Source organism: Papio anubis, chromosome 2 (assembly GCF_008728515.1).
Source record: "Papio anubis isolate 15944 chromosome 2, Panubis1.0, whole genome shotgun sequence".
Classification (NCBI taxonomy): Eukaryota; Metazoa; Chordata; class Mammalia; order Primates; family Cercopithecidae; genus Papio; species Papio anubis.
This window is the reverse complement of record NC_044977.1, coordinates 38447119-38468992: the sequence shown is the minus strand read 5'-3', so window position 1 is coordinate 38468992 and position 21874 is coordinate 38447119. Positions and strand designations below refer to the sequence as shown.

Sequence of the window (21874 nt, the reverse complement as noted above, 5' to 3'; positions counted from 1 at the left end):
TATAAAGTAATACCTGAGACTGGGTAATTTATTTTTAAAAAGATGTTTATTTTAGTTCTTGGTTCTGCAGGCTGTACAGGATGCCTGGCACCAGCATCTGCTCCTGATGAGGGCCTCAGGAAGCTTTTAATCATGGTGAAAGGCAAGGGGAGTCAGCATGTCACATGGCAGGAGAGGGAGCAAGAGAGGAGGGGAGGCACCGCACTCTTTTAAACAATCAACCTGCTAATGAACTACCAGTGCGAGAACTCACTCATTACCGTGGGGATGGCACCAAGCCATTCATGAGGGATCCACCTCCATGATGCGAACACCTCCCACCAGGCCCCACCTCCACCATGGGAGGTTACATTTCAGTATGAGACTTGGAGGGACAAACATCCAAGCTATATCAGATGCTAAGAAAGCAAGTTTGTTTAGCTCACAGAAAGCATGGTAAAACATGAAGAGAGGAGAAAATGAAAATGTGAAAGTTTGGGATAGAATCCATTTCTATTTTTCCATTATTTAGACATGGCAAATTTTGATAAGTTGCTTAATGATTTATTTAATTTTCTGAAACAAAACGTGAGGAGCAGAGAGGTTTTTGTAAAATTGGAGATAATGAATCCTGTTAATTTTACCTTCACGATATCTCTCATATTGCTTCCTTGCTGGTCCTCTTCCACTGCCATATCAGCATATCTGAACCCCATTGTGCAGGATAAAACGCTAAATATTACCCAACTGTATCTTGATCTGATCTCATTTTTTCTCCCCCAGTTTTTTTCCCTATTTGGTCAGCAATGTTTATCAATTGAGGGAAAAATGCTATCACAGAAGACAAACAAGAGTTGAGTAGCCAAATTTGCAGAGAACGTGAGTCAAATTACTGGCTTTTGATGATCAAAAGCCAGGCTTTGTGCATAGGTAAGAATATGTGTTCACTGGTCTTTCCTGCTCCACCACTTCTGCTCTTGCCTATGGAGAACTTCCCTAGACTGAGGAAGGCAACATGTTTCAAGGAAGCTAGGAAGGAGTAGGCCTTGTGGAATACTCAATGTTCCTCAATAGAAATACTAAGTTGCTTTTGGAGATCCGAGGTGGAAGTGACCTGCGTCTCATGTTGCAGGCAGATCCTGAGAAGACGAAAGTTGTGTAGAGCTCCTGAGTCTCCTAGTCATGGGAGCAATACAGTGATGAGGCTGTGTCAGGTGTTTCTGCTAATGAGTCTGATGCAGTTTTGCTAAATTTCCTGGTTGTCTGGATGGTCAAGAGAATAGTCAAATACTTCCCAAATACCTCAGAGCACTGCAAGAACCGAATATGGGACCTGTGATGATTTAAACAATTAGTGACAATTAGTGTGCAATAGTACTGTGCAAGAATAATGAGTGGAGGGCACCTGCCAGGAATGTGAGTACCTCATATGCTAGTGGCCAAGTAGGTCATAAGGAATGATAACCAATTGTCTTCTCCTTCCCTCTTGTGGAGTTAAGTAACCCGAGGAACACAGACACCCTATCCGTGAAGGGTGAGAGAAGGCCCTGTGTGTTAATCTGAGTTCTCCAGAGAAGCAGAACCCAGATTAATAGATATTATATATTAAAATATATATATATAATATATATATTCCATGGTTCTTTGATATATAGATAAATAAATATACATAATATAATATATAAAAATATAAAATCAAATGGGATTGTTGGGTCAATCAAATGGTATTTCTCGTTCTAAATCTTTAAGGAATTGCCACACTCTGTTCCACAATGGTTGAACTAATTTACATTGACACCAACAGTGTAAAAGCATTCCTATTTCTCCACAGCCTTGCCAGCATCTGTTGTTTCTTGACTTTTTAAAAATTTTTAATAATAATCTTGACTGGCATGAACTAACACAGGAACAGAAAAGTAAACACTGCATGTTCTCACTTATAAGTGGGAACTGAACAATGAGAACACATGGACACAGGGAGGGGAAAAACACACACTTGGGACTGTGGCAGTGTCGGGGAGGGAGGGAGAGCATCAGGATAAATAGCTAATGTATGTGGGGCTTAATACCTAGGTGATGGGTTGATAGGTGTAGCAAACCATGATGGCACACTTTACCTATATAACAAATCTGCATGTCCTTCACATGTATCCCCGAACTGAAAATTAAATTAAATTAAAAAAAGAAAGAAAAGTGGAAAATAGTAAATTACTTTATATATATATATATTTTTATATATATGTACTTTTTTTGTGTGCTTTCATATCAAACTCTATTCTATATTCCATCTCCTTCAAAGTTCCCCAATACCTTTGAGATAGACGGGAAGGGTATTTGTACACCAATCATAAAACTGAAGAAGTATGCTCAGAAAGGCTGAGCAGCTGGCCAAAACCACATAGGTGCATGTGTGTGTGTGTATATATATGTGTGTGTGTGTGTGTGTGTGTATATATATATATATATACACACAGAGAGAGAGAGAGAGAGAGAGAGAGAGAGAGAGAGAGAGAGATTTACTCTATACAGAGAGATTTACTCCCCATGGTTGTGGAGTCAGAGAAGTCCAAGATCTGCAGCTGGCAAGTTAGAGACCTAGCAGAGCTGATAGTAAAGTTCCAGTCTCAGTCCAAAGGCTTGAGAACTAGAAGACTCAATGGCGTAAATTCCAGTCTGAGCCTGAGTCTGAAGGCAGGAGAAGACCAATGCCTCTGCTTGAAGATAGACAGAGAGAGAGAATTATTTCTTACACAGTCTTTTATTCTATTCAGGCTTTCAATGGATTACATAAAGACTGCCCACGTTGGGGAGGGCAATCTGCTTTACTCAGTCTACTGATTCTAATGTTAATCTCATCCAGATACACCCTCACGGACACACCTAAAATAACGTTTAATCAAGTATCTGGGCATGTCATGGCCCAGCCAAGTTGGCACATTAAAATTAACCATCATGCCCTGAATGGATTGAGATTATACAAACTGACAGAAAATAGATTACTGTCACCATGCGGAAAGGGTGCACAGAATAAAAAATTGAGTTAAAGTGTTAAAAAATTGAGCTGTATTTCTTGCAGATCTGAATCAATAACCTGAGTTCACTTACCTGCTCTTCAAACTACTCTTCTAAGGCCCACTTGAAAGCTATGTTTTTCCTGAAGACTTTCTAAACTTTCATAAAAGAAAATATTCTCCTCTTCCTCTCCCATGATACTGCCTCTCTCTACAGGTATTGTGGCTTCTTGTAGCCATCTCTGTATCCCACAAAGCACCCAGCACATAATCTTGCACAAGATAGGAACTCAGTAAATGCTTTTAAATAAACAAATAATTTGAAGATCTCTTATTTTAAGATATTTTAAAGATGTTAAGAAAGAAGTTAGAGGGTGGGGGAAGGAAGCACAGGAAGATGAGTGTCTGTTGGGAAGAAGACTGGGGCCTCAGATCTTAGCCTGAGTGCTGCCACTAAGCACGTACGTGGTCTTGGCCACTTGCTCAGCCTTTCTGAGCATGTTTCCTCTGTTTTATGATTGGCATACGAACACTTGTCCTGCCTATCTCAAAGACAATCAGAGCTTTGAAGGAGATAGAATAGAGTTTGATATGAAAGCTCACAAAAAATTATAAAAAAGCTCTAAACTGTATGGATGATTTTTTTTGTTTGTTTTTGGTGTGGTTCCATAGGCATAGGCAGTGTCCATAGATTATCAGTTCCTTGAGATCAGGAACCCTGGGCCTTGAATATTCCTCTCAGTTCCAAAAACAAGACTGTGGCCAGGGTTTTGATGCCTATCTGCCCCACTGAGTATACACTGCTTTGAGGGTTTGTTGAGTTTAAAAGGGACTAATGATCCACAAACCTCAAGAACTGTGTCTTGTCATTACATAAGTAAGAAAACTGCTGAGGATAATGGCCTCCAGCTCCATCCATGTCTCCGCAAAGGATATGACCTTGTTTCTTTTTATGGCTGCATTGTATACCATGGTGTGTATGTACCACATTTTCTTTATCTAATCCATCATTGATGAGCATTTGAGTTAATTCCATGTCTTTGCTATTGTAAATTATGCTGCAGTGAACATACACGTGCATGTATCTTTATAACAGAATGATTTATATTCCTTTGGGTACATACCCAGCAATGGGCTTGTTGAGTCAATCAAATGGTATTCCTTGTTCTAGATCTTTGAGGAATTGCCACATTGTCTTCCACAATAGTTTAACTAATTTACATTGACACCAACCATGTAAAAGCGTTCCTGTTTCTCCACAGCCTCACCAGCATCTGTTCTTTTTTGACTTTTCAGTAATCAGCATTCTGACTGGCATTCTAACACAGGAACAGAAAACCAAACACTACATATTATCACTTATAAGTGGGAGTTGAAAAATGAGAACACATGGACACAGGGAGGAGAACACCACACACTGGGGCCTGTGGCAGTGTGGGGGAGGGAGGGCATCAGGATAAACAGCTAATGCATGGGGGGCTTAATACCTAGATGGTGGGTTGATGGGTGCAGCAAACCACCATGGCACACGTTTACCTATGTAACAAACCTGCACATCCTGCACATGTATCCCGGAACTTAAAATAAAATTAAATAAAATTCAAAAAAGGAAAGAAAACTGCAAAACTAGTTTAGTGAAAGGAAGTAAAAGTGGAAACTACTCCACAGGGCCTCTGGAAAAGGCAAGGTCTAGAACATTCACTATGTTCAAGGTCCTGTCCTGAGTGCTGGTGGGGGAAAAAGATGCATTAAGAATCCAAACCTTGCCATTTCTGCAGCAGTTGATCACCTGAAACATGCTGGGTAGTGTGCTTTTCCTGTGTTAGTATAAGTAGCTCTCACAACATCCCTGTGTAGTAAGGGTTGTTATCCCTGTTTTGCAAGTGAGGACACTTGGAAAGTGACAGAGTTGAAATAACTTACCCAGCAAATGTCTTGTAAAACTGGGATTCAAACTGTTGTCTCAGTTCAAAGTACTTGCTTTTTCCATTATATTATATGAAGTATGAATCAGGTTTATAATTTAGAATTTTGCACAAGCCTCAATTTTTTTTTTCTTAAAAAGAAGAATAATAAAAAGAAAAAAAGAGAGAAGGTATTCTGAGAGATGAATTCTGTTAAATGACACTTTTAGAAATTACTGTGCTATGGAGTACTAGTTCATTGTCAGACTGTAGTTTTTAATTTTCCATGAAAATTGCTTTCATTTCTAATCAATTTGTCCTAATATACTTTCCTCTCTCTTTAGTGAATATTGCCAAATATTTGCAACAATTCCCCAGATATTTTGCATTAACCAAGAACTTGGTTGTTCTTATCATTTTAAATGATTAAATTAAAATTACTTCCCAAAGGGTTAGGACTCTGAAAACGAAACATGCCATTTTGTTGGTTTGGGACACAAAAATGAATCTACATAGAAAAGAAGAGGTCAAATTAATATAATTGTCATGACCCCTACTCTCCATGGACTTGGGCATAGGGGTTTGGGCAGCATGCAGCCTGCTTAAAAAAGGCTCCTTGCCTTTGGGTAAGAAGAAAGAATTAGGAACTGGGAAAAGAAAGTAATACAAAGGAAGGAAGAAAAAAATTGAGTTTCAGGAAAAGGAGGAAAGGTAATTGGTAATTATAACTTCAAATCGTTAAACATTTTGGGAGCTACAGAATGTTTAAGAAAAATATGTTTCCTGAAATATAAAGTTTATATAACATCACATGAATATGTCATTCAAATTACAAGGATTTTATGAGCCTCTTGTCAGTGTCCAGTAATGTTTTTATTCTGGTAAACATTACTTATTTTCTTTTTCCTGGTGATTGCTCAAAATTAACTGATATTTACTTGAGCCAAACAGTCAATTCACAAACATTTAAGGAGCACACACACTGTATAAAACACTGTTTTGAGTGCTGAGGAGAGAAAAAGCTGCATTAAGAATCTCATCCTGGTCCTTATGGAGCTACCAGTTTTACAAACGATCTAACAATTATGCAAGGTAGGTGCATACCAATCATATAAAATGTACTGGTGTCTCAAAGGAGAGATTATTATTTGTGGAATCTGGTGAAACTTCCTGTAGGAGGTGATATTAAATCATTATTTATGTGAACACTAGCAAGGGGGTACTTTCTGGGTAAAGATGATGTAGATCTAGAAAGTAAAGAACGTGAGTGAGAACCCAAGATTTGGTTGGCTGGAGTAAATGATAATTGAAGACAGTAGTCAGAAATAAACAGGGAAAGGCTGGCTGTGGTCTGATTGCAGATTTTTTTTAATGCCAGGGATAGCAATCAGAGTTTGACCAGAGAAGCAGAACCATTACAAATATTATAGAATAATGATGTATTATAGGAAATAGACCTTACACAATTGTGGGAGGATCTGGAGAATTTTGGCATTCTATTGTTGTGTAACAAACCATCTCAAAAGTTAGTTGTTTAAAAAACAACTATTTTACCTGCTTATGATTCTATGAGTTGTCTGGGGCTCAGCTGGGTGGTTCTTCTGTAGGTCTTACTGGGATCTCTTACATGGCTGTAGTCAGATTGTGGGTAGACGGCAATGTCTAAATGGTTTCACTCACTTATCTTTTGTTTAACAGGGATGTCTGGGAGGCTGTGACTCCATCCTTCCCCCCAACCCCTTTATCTCTCTACTTGGGTCTTTCATGTGACTAGTTTAGATACTTTACATAGTGGCTGGATGTCAAGAGCAAGCATTTCAACAGAATAAGCCTCCATGGTCAAATGCACATCAAGGCTTTCTATGTCCCATTCATTGGTCAGGCCTAGAGTCAATGTAGAAGAAGATCACACAAGGACGTGAATACTGAGAGGTGTGGTTCCCGGGGAGCCATGATAGTAATCATCTACTACACTATGCTAAAGGATTAGAAAATTTTTCAGAAAGTAATAGAGAGCTATTAAAATTTTTGTAGAGGGAAGTGATATAATTATATTAGTCTTTAGGAAGATTAATTTGTTAATATTGTTATAGGATGGTGTGAAGAAACACATGAGGCAAGGAGATCAATTAAAGATTATTACAAATAGTCAAGGTGAAAGGAATTAGGGGTGGGACTGTGGTATCTGTCAGTCAACTGCTTAAATGCTTTCAGATCCATACCTCTCTCTTCCCCTAATGACAAAGGAGCTAATTATTGCAGTCTGTGTTTCCCAGGCTCCACATTGAGGTGTCAGCTGGCTTCCTGCTAGTATGGCCAATGATAGGCTCTGGTGGAAGAATGGAGGGAGGAGAAAGAAGCCAGGGTAATTCTCTTTCACTCCCTGTCCCTCGGGTGATGCTTCTGGCGGCAGTGATAAATTTGGCTCCAGCTTTGGTAATTCTATCTTCCTTTTTTTTTCTCCAGGGTAGGACAGGTAGAATTTACTGTTGTACTAATTTCTTGTTTGCCTCTCTATCACTTGTTTGGTTTCTTGGTTCTTCTCTCATCTGTGCAGTAAACTTCTATATTTAAGTTCCTCCATTTTAAGTAATCAGTTTCTGTTTTCATTGTTTAAACCTGGCTGATATAATTCCCGGCTGAAATCTGGAATAGTAAAGAGGAAGCAAGAAAGAAACACACAGCACTTGGTAAATAATTGGAAGGTTGAGTGTTTTTTAATAGGAGATATTAAACGTAATTTGGAGTTTTGAAATCTGGGTAACTGAAAGAATGGTAGTATTGACACAGGAGGGGGACAGGGAAGTACTGGGTAGAGAAAGGCGGGTTCATGGCTATGGGTCCACCCTCAGCCCTGTGCCCATGGACCTAGGTGAGGACAGGCACTATTGCCTTTCTGCCCAAATGTTGTATTTCCCAAGACCACCTTGGCTTGCCCCATCCTGTGCCTTTAAAAACCCTGAGACCCTAGGGGGCACATACACAAGTGACTGGATGTTGAGAGGAACACAAAAGCAGAAGAAGACACAAGGGGCTGGATGTCAAGAGAAACGCACCGGTGTAAGAGCACACTGACAGGCACCAGCCAACCTTCAGGCCATCAACTGGTGGAACAACAAGGAGTTTTACCAGGGTGGCCAGAGGAGAGCCCAGCCTCTGAGTGGCCTGACTCCAGTGGAAAACCACCTTTCTGCTCCATCTCCCTTCTGCTGAGAGCTATCTCCACTCGATAAAACCTTGCACTAATTCTCCGAGCCCACATGTGATCCAATTCTTCTGGTACACCAAGGCAAGAAACCACAGGTTACAGAAAGCCCTCTGTCCTTGTGATAAGGCAGGGAGTCTAAATGAGTTGACTAACACAAGCAGCCTACAGACAGCAAAACTAAAAGAGCACCCTGTAACACCCACCCACTGGGGCTTCAGGAGCTGTAAACATTCGCTCCTAGACACTGCCATGGGGTTGGAACCCCACAGCCTGCCTGTCTGTATGCTCCCCTAGAGGTTTGAGCAATGGGGCACAGAAGAAGTGAGCCACACCCCCATCACACACCCTGTGCAGGGAACAAGGGAACTTTTCCCATTTCAGTATGAGTAAAGAAATAGAACAATGAGGAGGAGAAGCAACCTTTGAGGAGAAAGCAATTAGTTCAGTTTTGGACATATCAGATGTTTTGGATGGTGGGTTACTCAGATGATAATGAACACTAGGCAGTTGGGAGAGAGGTCAGGGGCACGAGTTTAGATTTTGGTACCATATGAATAGAAGTGGTTGTTGAGGTTATGAAAGCTTATGAGATTGCCAGGAGAATAGGTAGGAAAAACAGAATTTAGGAATTACTGATATACGGGACAATGAGAGTGAATAAGAGCCAAAGAAGAAGAGTTTGGGGAGATAGAAGTAGAATAACAAAATGTATTATTACAAAGCCAATGAGAGCATTTGAGAAAGATGGAGTTGTTTTAGTTTCCTACGGCTGCTATAACAAATTATCACAAACTTAGTTACAGGAAAGGGGTCCTGATCCACATGCCAAGAGGGGGTTCTTGGATCTCATGCAAGAAAAAATTCAGGGCAAGTCCATACAGTGAAGTGAAAGCAAGTTTATTAGGAAAATAAAGGAATAAAATAATGGCTACTCCATAAACAGAGCAGCCCCAAGGACTGCTGGTTGCCCATTTTTATGACTATTTCTTGATGATAGGCTAAACAAGGGGTGGATTATTCATTCCTCCCTTTTTTAGACCATATAGGTAACTTCCTGACATTGTCATGGCATTTGTAAACTGTCATGGTGCTGGTGAGAGTGTAGCAGTGAGGACGACCAGAGGTTATTCTCATTGCCATTTTGGTTTTGGTGGGTTTTAGACAGCTTCTTTACTGCAACCTGTTTTATCAGCAAAGTCTTTATGACCTGTATCTTGTGCTGACCTCCTATCTCATCTTGTGACTTACGATACCCTAACGATCTGGGAAGGCAGCCCAGTAGGTCTCAGCCTCATTTTACCCAGCCCCTACTTAAGATAGAGTTGTTCTGGTTTACATACCTTTGACATTTCCCCATTCCCTTTTATAGGAGAACCCTTAATCCTAAGGGTTGCAGAGGGACAAAGATCCATCTTCTGTAAATTCTTCAGGCTGAATAGGGGCAATGATATTCCTGCCTAATTGTGAGGGTCTCTTGTGTTAAGGGTAGAAAGGAGATCAGTCAGAAAGCATCAGTATGGCGAGGGTCATTCATAACTCTGAGTTTAACAAAAGGTGATACCTGGAGGATTAATTAGTGTTTAGTTTAACAAACATTGAGTAAGCTTATCCTCATTCCTACACAAAGTGTACAACAGCAATATATTCCACAACAGTAAAGCAGAATAAGTAAAATTATTCCAATTAAACTAAACTAGAAGACAGTCCATGAACTGAGCAAATGTTGAAACCAATATTTGTTGGTTGCTAGATGATTCCAATGTGTGCCTGGGATTAGAATACTGATCCAGAGTTTTACATTAACCACCCCTCTTTTTTTTTTGAGTAGCACTCAGAGATCACTGGTTTGTTCACAGGAATAAGCAAGGTTAGCCTAAATTGCAGAAATAAAAACAATTGATGAGACTAGCATTTAGTAACGAATGTACAACAGTTCTTGAAACATAACTTTTCTCTCTCTAGTTCTCCATTTTTACTAAAGACAAATAATGGTAAGACTGATTTGCTTTATTACACTTGGCCTTATTATTTGTATAAAGTGCAGTAAGAAGACTTATTTTTTCCCATAAGTTCTTTTTAAATTGACTGTGATGGAACTCTACTCCATAGAAAGAATCTTAGATAAGACTTTTTTAGAGCTGAGCCTGCCATGGGTTTCTACCCTCAAATACCTATTGACTTGAGTAAATTCCTCTCTTCTTGGGGTCCCAAGATAACTTGGGGCTCCTGGGCCTATGAGAAACTAACATTCTTTACATACCACAGGTTAGAAACCCTGTAAAAGGACTGTGCTGACAAGGTATGAGGCATTTCCCCAAGGAGTTTTTATTGGCTTTACAAGTCAGGTTTGATTCCTTACAGGAAAGCATGCCATTCCAGTCAAAGCCTTGGTGAAATAACCAATTTCTTCAATTATGCTCTGTTGCAAAAGAAAACAGATTTTTATTGCACTCATGCAAATAACTATATTGCCATAAATTAAGAATATTCACAAACAGTTGCCCAATTCTGGAGAAATCAGAGAGAAACAAACATGATCCAAATTTTGTTCACAGCAGTATACTTTACTCAATTGTTAAAATCTGTAAATAGCTCAAAAATAAAAAAAGTTTTCTTGACCCTGAAAAAGTAAACAAAGGATTGGCAACATTTTAAGCAAAAAGTTAAAAAGATTACCTTAGTCTTCTATTGGTTCAGTCAATTCAGTTAACTCCTGTTCTGCTTGATATTCATGAACATTCCAGCTCTCTATGAGAGGTCTGAAAGTTTTTCCTCTATTCTGATGTCACAATCTCCAAAGTTAACAGAAAACCCGTATTTAAGTGCACCTCTTAAAGTCCTACAGTTGATTATAAAACCACCTTCTAAAGTGGACCAAAATGAGACAATTTTTTATAAATCAAAAAATTTCTTAGGACAGCCACAATTAAAAACACAATTGGCCAATGAATTTGGTTACCTCTCTGGCATACAACAATTTTATGTAACAATTATAATTATTAGTAATGTACACTAAATCATATCAGGATTACAGGAGTTTTCTATAGTTTTGGAACATACAATAACACATTTATACAAATACAGCCCAAAGAAAACCAAACAGCATTTCATATTTGACAATGCTTCTTGTATGATTTTTTATACCAAATAAGCCAGATTTCACCCTTTACATTAGTGTACTATTAATGTTAAAACCAATTCTTAATAAAACTTTATAGGTAAATGTATTAAATCTTAATCAGGTTGACCATAAGATAAGATTTTCATAAACCTTTTATAACCCTTTACAGATTTTGTTAAAGAGTAGTTCATTAGCAGGTCTTTGTTCTAAAAAAAACCTGTTGTTATTCCAAAGTTTAATTTACAGAAAGACTGAATAATACCCCTTTATCTTTAGCTAATATGTTCACACACAGAATTTCTTTTACAATTAATTTTTTACAAATCTTCCACAACTTGTTTAAGCCTCTAGCTTTATTCTAACTTAAAACAATCCTTTAGCTGTTTAGGCAAAAAAAAAGAAAAAAAAAGAAAAAAAAGAAAAAAAAGTACACATTCCCATGACTTTTTATAATCTTTTACCAAAAACACATTTCACTTTCTTTACACACCTTGCATGTAAAACTGTTTCTTCCTTAGTCTCAAATACATGTTACAATGTTAACTCTTAGCAACTTTTAATTAAAAACCTGGCTAGTAAGGGATTTTAATTACATACTAGGTGTGGAGCCTAGGACCGAGACAGAAGGGCAGATAAGGTCTGACTTTCTAGCATAGCTAAGGGGCATGGCTAACTCCACATATCCCATGTCCCTGGGCCTTATCTAGACTCTAACGCTCCAAATTAGGTAAATTGAACAATTTTCAAAGGTTGAGGAAGCAGTTTATGACCTTGAAGCATTTAGCAAACCTAATATATGACCTCCATAATTTAGACCAAATATTTACATGTTTTAAGATATTTTTATTTCGCCAGTAACCTTTAAAACTATCTTTATTTCCCAAAGATTACTTAACTCACATGAACTAAAAGGCATTACACTTTCTACTTTTCTAACAAAATATTTGATTTAAGCTTTTATTATTTTTAAGTCAATAGTTAAAGCTCTTTCATACATACACATCACACACACAACACATTATATAACACAGGCAGAAGAAGATAAAGGGCTCGTCCTCTAAGCTGGGAATTGAACCCTGAACCCAGGCCACCATTATGAAAAGAGAAAGCATGGTCACATAGTTACAAGGTCAAGCTCCGAAGGACATACAAGACAAGAGTTAAACCTCATCCAGTTTTTTCAGGGACCTGCAGTGAAGTTTATAACTGACCAGTTTGCTGGGCCATCTTAAAAATCAGCCTTACAGATGTCCTAATTCTGTGTTCTATCCCAAGGTATCCCTCTTGGTGACAGAACAATTCAGAAAGACACACAAAGCACACCAAATTCACTACAGCTTAAGAGTAGTCCCACAAATCCTTCTTTCCATGAATCAAAACTTTAGAGAGGAGATAAACGGTGATTTTTACAATTCATTCAACTGGTTTGCACAGAGGAAGAAAGGATGGGTTTGCCTGAGGCAGGGTGGGGAAGGCAAGTGCTCTGGGAGGCCAGAGAAAGACCCACCCATTGCGGTGACACTGAAAAGTTCCGGCGGACGCTTGTCTGCTGTGAAGGGATCTTTTCCAACAGTCCCATCAGCTCTCAAGTTTCCCCTTTTAGGGAAGAAAAAGCTCCCCATGTCCCATGATTCTGTACTTGCCTAATCCTGTCACCCACAGCCCCAGCAAAGAGTGTAAAACAGATTAATTCAAAGAGAATAGCAGTTAACATCTTGTAGTGTCAAACCCATTCTTAGACAAAAGGGACTTACCAAGAGAGGCCTTTAACTTCCTAAATCTTAGAAGGGACTCTAACTCTTCTAAGTTGGGCCTCTAACCCAAGGTCTGTCAAGTGTCCTTTGCTTTTTATTAAGAGGGGCCTGTAACCTACACTGTCTTAGGAGACACTAACTCCCCTAAATCGGGCCTGCAGCCCAGTCCCATCCTTTACCTGGGTATATGCACCCCACTTACCCGAAGTCATTCAATTAGTGCTGCAGCCTGTTTTCTTTGTGTTGGGGGTCTCCTCGGTATTGTCCCTTCCGTCATTCACCAGAAAGATGTTACTGGACCCCACCACTTACCCAAAGTTAGCCTTTGGGTCGGGGGTTTCCATACTGTAGTACCTTCTGTGGTCACCAGAAAGATGTTACAAGAAAGGGGTCCCAATCCAGACTCCAAGAAAGGGTTCTTATATCTCACGCAAGAAAGAATTCAGGGCAAGCTCACAGAATAAAGTGAAAGCAAGTTTATTAGAAAGTAAAGGAATAAAATAATGGCTTTCCCATAGACAGAGCGGCCCCAAGGGTTGCTGGTTGCCCATTTTCATGTCTATTTCTTGATGATATGCTAAACAAGGGGTGTATTATTCATTACTCCCTTTTTTAGACCATATAGGGTAACTTCCTGATGTTGCCATGGCATTTGTAAACGGTCATGGCACTGGTGGGAGTGTAGCAGTGAGGATGACCAGAGGTTATTCTCATTGCCATTTTGGTTTCAGTGGGTTTTAGCCAGCTTCTTTACTGCAACCTGTTTTATCAGCAAGGTCTTTAGAATGTCTTAACCATCTGGGAATGCAGACTAGTAGATCTCAGCCTCATTTTACCCAGCCCCTACTTAAGACAGAGTTGCTCTGGTTTACATGCCTCTGACAACTTGGTGGCTTAAACAACAGGCATTTATTATCGTCAGTTAAGTCATAATTCTGGCATGGGTCTCATCTGCCTAAAATCAAGATATCACCAAGCTGCAATTTTTTTTTTTTTTTTTTTTTTTTTTTTGAGGCTCTGGAGAAGGGTTTTCTTCCTTGCTCCTTTGAGTTGGCACAATTCACTTCCTTGTGGTTGTGGGGCCAAGGTCCCATTTGCTCCCTGGCTGTTGCCAGAGAATCCTTCGCAGATTCTATAGGCTGACTGCATTTTTTGCTTGTGGTTTCTTCTCCATTTTCAAAGCCAGCAACTCTGGGTTTAGTTTGTGTCACATTTCAAATGTCTCTTTTTTCTTCTATCATATCTCTGTTACTGATGCTTGACTTCAAAGGGCTCATGTGATTACCTTGTACCCACCTGGATAATCCACAAAATGCTCTAACTCATGAACTATAACCTCAATTCACGAAATCTGCCAAGTCCCTTTTTCCATGTAATGTAACATATTCACAGGACCCAGGGATTAAGACTTGGGCATATTTGGGGAGTTGTTATTCTTCCTACCACAGAAGATAAATCCTCACTGTCATGTAATTCAAAGGCCAAATAGAATGAGAAATAAAATAATTTAGGATTTGGTGATTTGGAGTCCATAGGTGCTCTCTGGAATAAATACTTCTATGAATTGACAAGAAAAGAGGACAGCTTGCTGGGCTTAATGTTGCATGAGGGTAGACAGGAGGTGAAATGCAGTAGGCAGAGTTGTGGGATAATTGTTAAGTGAGGTAATATATATAATTATGCTCAGCACAGTGACTTGCAGGTAGCCAGAACTCAGTCCTTCTTTACCAAGTTCATACCTCTCTCCCTAGTAGTTTGGTGACAAAGTGAAGGAATAGAGGTGTATACTTAGAGACTAAAGGAAATCCCTAGAGAAATAGAAATAAAAGCATGGGTAGAGGAGGGGGCAATTGAACAATAGCTATTGGGGTTATTTAGGAGGTAGAAATATATGGGCCCAAGTCAAGTTGAAGAATTAATCTTAAAAAAGAGATGAAATCTTTATACTGAATGCAAGAAGGAAGAAGAGGATATACAAAAACAAGCATTTAAAAGTAAAAAGGAGAGGAAGTGGTGTCTTAGGCTACCTGAGTTGCTAAAAGGGAATACCTGAGGCTTGATAATGTATAAAGAAAGGGGGTTTATTTGGATCACGGTTCTGTAGGCTGTACAAGAAGCAAGGGCACCAGCATTTGCTTCTGGTGAGAGCTTTAGGCTGCTTCCAATCATGGTAGAGGGGGAAGGGGAACCAGTGTGCAGAGAACACATGGCAAGACAGAAGAAGTGAAAGGGAGCAGAGGAAGGTTCTAGGCTCTTTTAAACAACCAGCTCTTGCTTTGGGGAGGAAGTGATCTCTCATGGGAATTAATAGAGCAAGAACTTGCTCATTACCTGGAGGAAGACAAGTTATTCGTGAGAGATATTTCCCCATGACCCAAACACTTCCCACATCAGGGATCAGATTTCAACATGAGACTTGGTAGGGCCAAAGAAACCAAATCCAAACCATAGCAGATGGAGATGACTATGTCAGAGACCCCTCAATCTTTGAAGGAGGATATGTGCTTCTTTGCATGTGTCCACGAGGTTTGTGATTGGTGAGACTGAGGAGATAGTAGCTTGAACTGAAAAACTACCAGAACTTTATTTTTTTCTCCTGCAAACTGACTTCATTTTTTTTCCTACTTCTCCATCACATGGCTGGCAGAAGGTCACCAACTCACACCTCTCAAGTTTTCAACTTTTTCATTCAAAAACCAGGTCAGACTAACTCCTAATTCTAAATTTTTCAGAAGAATTAATTTGACAGACTTATTTTGTTGCAGATGTCCCTTTTACATTCAATTACCCATGACTGAGAGGAGCCCAACACTGACAGCAGAGAAGGAGATGACAGGTACTTCAGTGGGGTGAGGTACTGACAGGATAGCTTTACTGAGTACAGTGAAACCACAAGCATAGCAGCAGGAGTGGATGAATGGCTCATGCTTATAATAACAACATGGATTGTGGTTAGATTATTACTAGAGCTGAGGTTCAGGGCTTTATTCTAAGGGTTACTGTGGATCAGTGAACAGAAGAAAGCATGAAAGGCTGTTATTAAAAGGACTGTTTCTATGTCAAACTTTTTTTTTAAAAAAAGAAAGGATAAAACAAACAAACAAAAAACACAAAAAATACCGGGAAAAGGAGGAGCTTGAATTAAGAATATGAAAAAAGGAAGGCAGTCATTTGGAGCCAGGCATTGTGCCAGTCTTTTGCTAACCTCCATGATCAGAACAGACATCTTCTTTCTTGTAGTGGGTAGTATTCACCCAGGATATTCCAATTGGGCCTAGAATAGAATGTTCCAGAAGCTTAAAGCCTTCCTGACATGAAGTTTTCTTCCAGGAATTTAGTGAAAGTATAATGCTGAATAGAAGTGGTGGAAGTGGGAATCTTTGTTTTATACCAGTTCTTAGAGGAAAAGCTTTCATCTGTTCACCATTGAGCATGATATTTGCCAGGGACTTTTGATATATCGTCTTTATTATGATGAGGTAGTTTTCTTCAGTTTTTACAATAAAAGGGGGTGTTAAATCCAAAAGTTCCTAACAGATTAAAACAATGCCAGGACTTAGTGTGGTTTTGCTCAATTATTTTCTTCCCTTCAATTAACATGATTATCATTGTTATTAAATCAATTGTATCATGTGTGAAGAAGCCAATTTTCATAAACTAAATTGCCTCGTCGTGTGTTTTCCAGATTGAAATCATTGAAGACCGAAGTTCTGAAGATGGTATCAAAAAGGCAGTTTTAAATACATAAACCGTTCATTTAGATGTGTACACAAGATAATTGAAGGCACATACACTCTGCACAATTACTATGTTCCATTTTCATGGGGCAAGTGTCAGATCTACATGAATATTGAGGGCATATCATTGTGGGTACACCTGTTACATTCATCGTTAGAAACATAGTCACAAATGGGTTGAAGCTCTTTCATGAATGAAGGGCAAGGAAGAAGCCCTTATTTTAGAAGTAATACCACTTAAATATTTATGATGAGTTTCAGATCACTGAGAATATTAGTTCTTAATGAGAACATCAATAGGCCCACAGCTAGAATGAGGTGAAAGCTGCTGCTAGTCTTCTAATGCATCAGTTTAAATGGTCCCACTGATACAAGCCCACACTCGACTTTCTTTGTTATGCATTACCTAGAAGACGAAATAAATCTCAGCATGAAATTTGCTGGAGCAATATAATTCACCTCAATGGTATCTCTGCTATCCTGCATTTCATTTTTTTCCTAAGAGTCTGCTACATCAACCCACACTGATCGTCTTTGACTAGAAAGTCAAGAATTTAATGGATTTAGCTTCTTCTCATAGAAAATTGTTCTACTGAAAACTTTTTTGAGCCTAACATTTTACTCTCAATTGCTAAAGACATTGCTTACCAGTGTTATAATCATATATGAATTCAAAGCCAATTTAAGATCAAGTATCCATCTGTTTATAGGTATGTTGTTAAGTATATATAGTTTGCCTTAAGTTGATAAGATTTCTCCTTAAATAGAGTCCTGCCTATCATTTTTTTCTTGTCATAATAACTTAAAGTTTTATTTACTGAAGCCCATACAAATGACATTTAAAAGAAATAAGGACATTACACTTTCCTCCTTTTCTGACATTATCTAGAGCAGTGCTGTTCATTAGTACTTTCTGTGGTGAGAGAAATGTTCTATAATTGTACTGTCTAACATCTAACATGGTAGCCATGAGCCACATGTGGCCTCTAAGCACTTGAAATGTGGCTAGGATGCATGCCTAAGGAACTGAGTTTCTAATTTTATTTAATTTTAATTCGTTTAAATTTAAATTTAAATTGCTACATGTGACTCTTATCTCACATATTGGCCAGAACAGATGCAGAATATTTTCATCATTGCAGAAAGTTCTATTGGACAGTTCTGTTTAAGAGATATAAATTTTTTCCTGAGTAGGGAGTAGGTAGTCTTCTCTGCAACTCTCAGCTCCTAAGGTACTATGGAGAATGCAACTGCACTTGATAAACACTTACTGCTTGATGAATTTCTTTATAGGAAAGCCTACTTTTCATTTCTGGCCTTTGAATCATTATAAAATCTACCTTTAGTTCTTACAGTTACTTGTTCCTTTAGGATTTCTATATTTTTCTTTCTCAATTCTTAGCCAGCAATTAGAGCTAGCTACAACCACACAGTATGATGCCTTTGCTGGTTTTCCCTGCCACACTCCTGATAGATGTAGGTAACTAAAAAACCAAAACCAAAACAACAGATAATGTTTCTCTGCTATATTTATCAAATAAGATATAATATTTTAATCAGAGTACATAAATGAGAGTAAGATTTAAAGAAAATCTAATATAGGTATAGTCAAGTACCTCTCAGTAAACTTTATACGTGATGGATCATGGCATAATCTTAGTTTTTTTTTTTTTTCAGGGCATGGTAATTGGAATGAAATTCCCCTGAATTGGTATGGGTTTCACAATGTCTGTGTGCTTCAGTTATTCAAGAAAACTTGGTATTTAAAATCTCTGAAGACAGTTTGACTAGCCTGTTATTTGTTCAGCACACATGGTTTTTTCTCTGGAGATGGTTGAAATGTACTTTTCTCCACACAGAAAAGGGAGTTTGAAGGAAATGAAAGCAAATCATGGTCTTCTGCTATGGTTATGTGGACCTATAGACAAGATTCAGTCATTGTTCTACTTTATAACTGTACTATGTACTGTAAAGTAGTGTTGAAAAATTAACATTTTTGCTTCCCATACACATATCTTTTGAAAAGATATGGGTCTTTAAAAAGAGGTCATTCTAGATCAGAGATCACCCTCAGAAACTACAAATTTATCAAAGGTAGATGAAAATCAATGAGAATAACTTGGTATATCCAGTGGTTTAGAGCAAGAACTCTAAAAAGTCTGAATTTGAATCCCATATTACTAAAAGTGTAACCTTGGGAAAATTATTTATTGCCTCTGTGCCTCAGTTTAGTCACCATTAAAATGAGGCTATTAATAATATGTAATAATAGCTCACATGACAAAAGGCTTATAGTTAGTGCTCAAAAACCCATTATTATTACTGCTATATTATTATTATTACCTTACTGGCTACACTTGAAAAGGCTATCCTTACAAAGCATTAATTAGACAGTCAGAGAAATTGCCAACTAAGAGTGGACCGTTAGGCTGTTTAACACAGACTAGAGAAGTAACATTACTGCAATAAGCAAGGAGAGAGAATCAGTGAAATCCTTTTTATGAAAGAAATATTTCTGTGTGTCCACGTCATGTCTTCCAATGCCTTCTCAGTGTAATCCTTTGTTGTGGAAAACTTTTCCATTGTGCATTCCATCTGTGGGTGCTCAGTTCTACCTTTTCTCCCAACTGCATTTCCTTAATCAAGGATTGAGCTGAAAGATTTGCACTAGGAAATCTGAGGTGGAAGGACAAAGATGACCTGTGATATTGAGGGAGAACAAAGGCCAAGACAAAGATGCAGGTTATTTCAGGTCTGGCCCTCCAGCTTCTGCATTTCTTTATTTTTCATATCCAGGGTTACACGAACACATCAGGCATCTTAGACTTATCCCTAGTTCTGGGCGAAGGAGAAATGAAAATCTCTCCAAACTCAACTTGTAAGGCCTTGACAGGAGGTACCAACCATCTTGCTAATCTAACCCTCATGATATGCCTCCAATTTGGAATGTAAATTTCTGGTTAGTTGCTTTTACCATAGAGCCTCTTCTTCCTTTCTCTCTTAATTAGAGTTTTGGCCTTGATTTCTTGAATGCCTTGCTGACATGAAGCTTTCTTCCAGGAATTTAGTGACAGTATAATGTTAAATAGAAGTGGTGGAAGTGGAAATTCTGGCCTTGTTCCAGTTCTTAGAGGAAAAGCTTTCATCTGTTCACCATTGAGCATGATATTTGGCATGGACTTTTCATATATGCTCTTTGTTATAATGAGATAGTTTTCTTCAGATTTTACCATAAAAGGGGGTGTTGAGTTTTGTAAAAACCCTTTTTTTTTGCATCAATTGAGATGCTCATGTGTTTTTTTCCTTTTTTTCCCCTTTATTCTGTTTGTATGGGATATTATACTGATTAATATTTGTGTGTGAACCATCCTTGCATTGCAGGAATAAATCACACTTTGTGATGGCATATAATCCTTTTAGCATATTGTTGAGACCTGTTTGCTAGTACTTTGTGGAAGAATCATACCATTTTCGATATGGGAAAGACTGTTCTCCTATTACATATGAGGAAACTAAAACTTTTAGGAGAGAAAGTAGTCTGCCCAAAGTTGTATATCTGGATGTTATTGTCAAGGTACAGCATAAAACCTAAGATTCCTGAATTCCCTCAGGTGCTTTTTTAAATATCCGTTTGAGTTTTGAGGGATCCACAGGCTGCTTTTTATTTTCTAATTTAATTGGCTTTGGGGTGGGGATGAGTACCTAGGCAATGAGTTTTCTTGTGTAACCAATATTAATCACCTCTGACATAGACATGATAATTGTGGAGAAAGCCTTGAATACTATATAAGTCAGTTGTAGATCAATAACATGGAGACACACTACCCTCAGTTATGAAGTACAGCCTTGAGGCGTAGCATTGTGGAGGGGTTACATGGAGATGGCTGTGAGCATCATAGACTTTCAGGCTGTCAAATTGGAAGAAACCTAGGCCAAATGTTTTATTCAATGAGAAAAATAAGACATCATCGTGAGGGTTTAAATGAATGGATTCATTTTAATGACAGGGCAGTGTTCCTGGCCAAGTATGTTATTATCAGGTAGCAGGGGAAATTACTAGTGCTGATGAGACAACTATTCAAAAGGCAGCATACTTTCCACTTTCATGCTGAAGGAAATCTAAGCTTGCTGGCTAATAGCTATGCTCACTGTAGGGAAATTGTCAGGGGCAAATCAGTGCAACAAAACCTACATTTTTGCATTAGTTTATCTAAAGGTCACTGTAGTCTTTAATCCTCTACAAAGTTTTCCAAAGATGTCTTACAAAATTTCCTTAAAGAAATTTTTCTGAAATCATGACCCTGTCAAAGAAGGGTATCTTTACCTGCTGCTTACTTTATCATAATTTTTTTTTTTTTTTTTTTTTTTTTTTTTGAGGTGGAGTCTTGCTCTGTCACCCAGGCTGGAGTGCAGTGGTGCGATATCGGCTCACTGCAAGCTCTGCCTCCTGGATTCAAGCCATTCTCCTGCCTCAGCCTCCCGAGTAGCTGAGTAGCTTGGACTACAGGTGCGCACCACCACCCTCAGCTAATTTCTGTATTTTTCATAGAGACGGGGTTTTACCATGTTGGCCAGATTGGTCTTGATCTCTTGATCTGGTGATCCACCCACCTCGACCTCCCAAAGTGCTGGGATTACAGGCGTGAGCCACCACACCCAGCCTATTTTATCAGAAATTTTAAAGGAGATGAAAACTTCATACAGTAGAACTTTATGATGGACTTTATTAAAATTTTATTTTATAGGCTGCCATGTTGCCTTGTTCAATTGATTTACATACACTGTAGAAAGCTTTATACAATATAGTGTACAGGTGTACAATTTATAATTGATTAAATAGCATGCTTCTGATCATTCATACAAAGAAGTTGGACACTAGGCCTCAGTTAAGAACAGAAACCAATTTTATAAGATTGCTTTTATGGGAAAAGTAAACTGAACATACTTCTCTTAGGCTTACAGGATCTGATTCAGTCAACAATCTGGTAATCAACCTAGTGAAACTACTATACAATGCCTCTACTAGTTTTTAATAAGAAGCAGGAAAATATATGTGTGTATATATTTCCTCCCCACTCCCCATAATATTTTCTGCTTATGTTTGAGATCCTTAGGAAGGTAAGCCTCAAGTCTTGCATTTGACCAGTTAATCCAGTGACA

At 38.5% G+C, this 21874-nt stretch overlaps 1 long non-coding RNA gene across 1 annotated transcript; it reads right to left on the bottom strand.

The window, feature by feature from the left end:
• Positions 1-1198: 1198 nt before the first annotated feature.
• LOC103881856 lies at positions 1199-11660 on the bottom strand. Its single transcript, XR_002519612.2, has 4 exons — positions 10779-11660; positions 7117-7540; positions 4914-5046; positions 1199-1312 (listed from the first exon to the last, which is right to left on the bottom strand). It is a non-coding gene; the product is annotated as an uncharacterized LOC103881856 (long non-coding RNA).
• Between the last annotated feature and the right edge of the window lie 10214 nt (positions 11661-21874).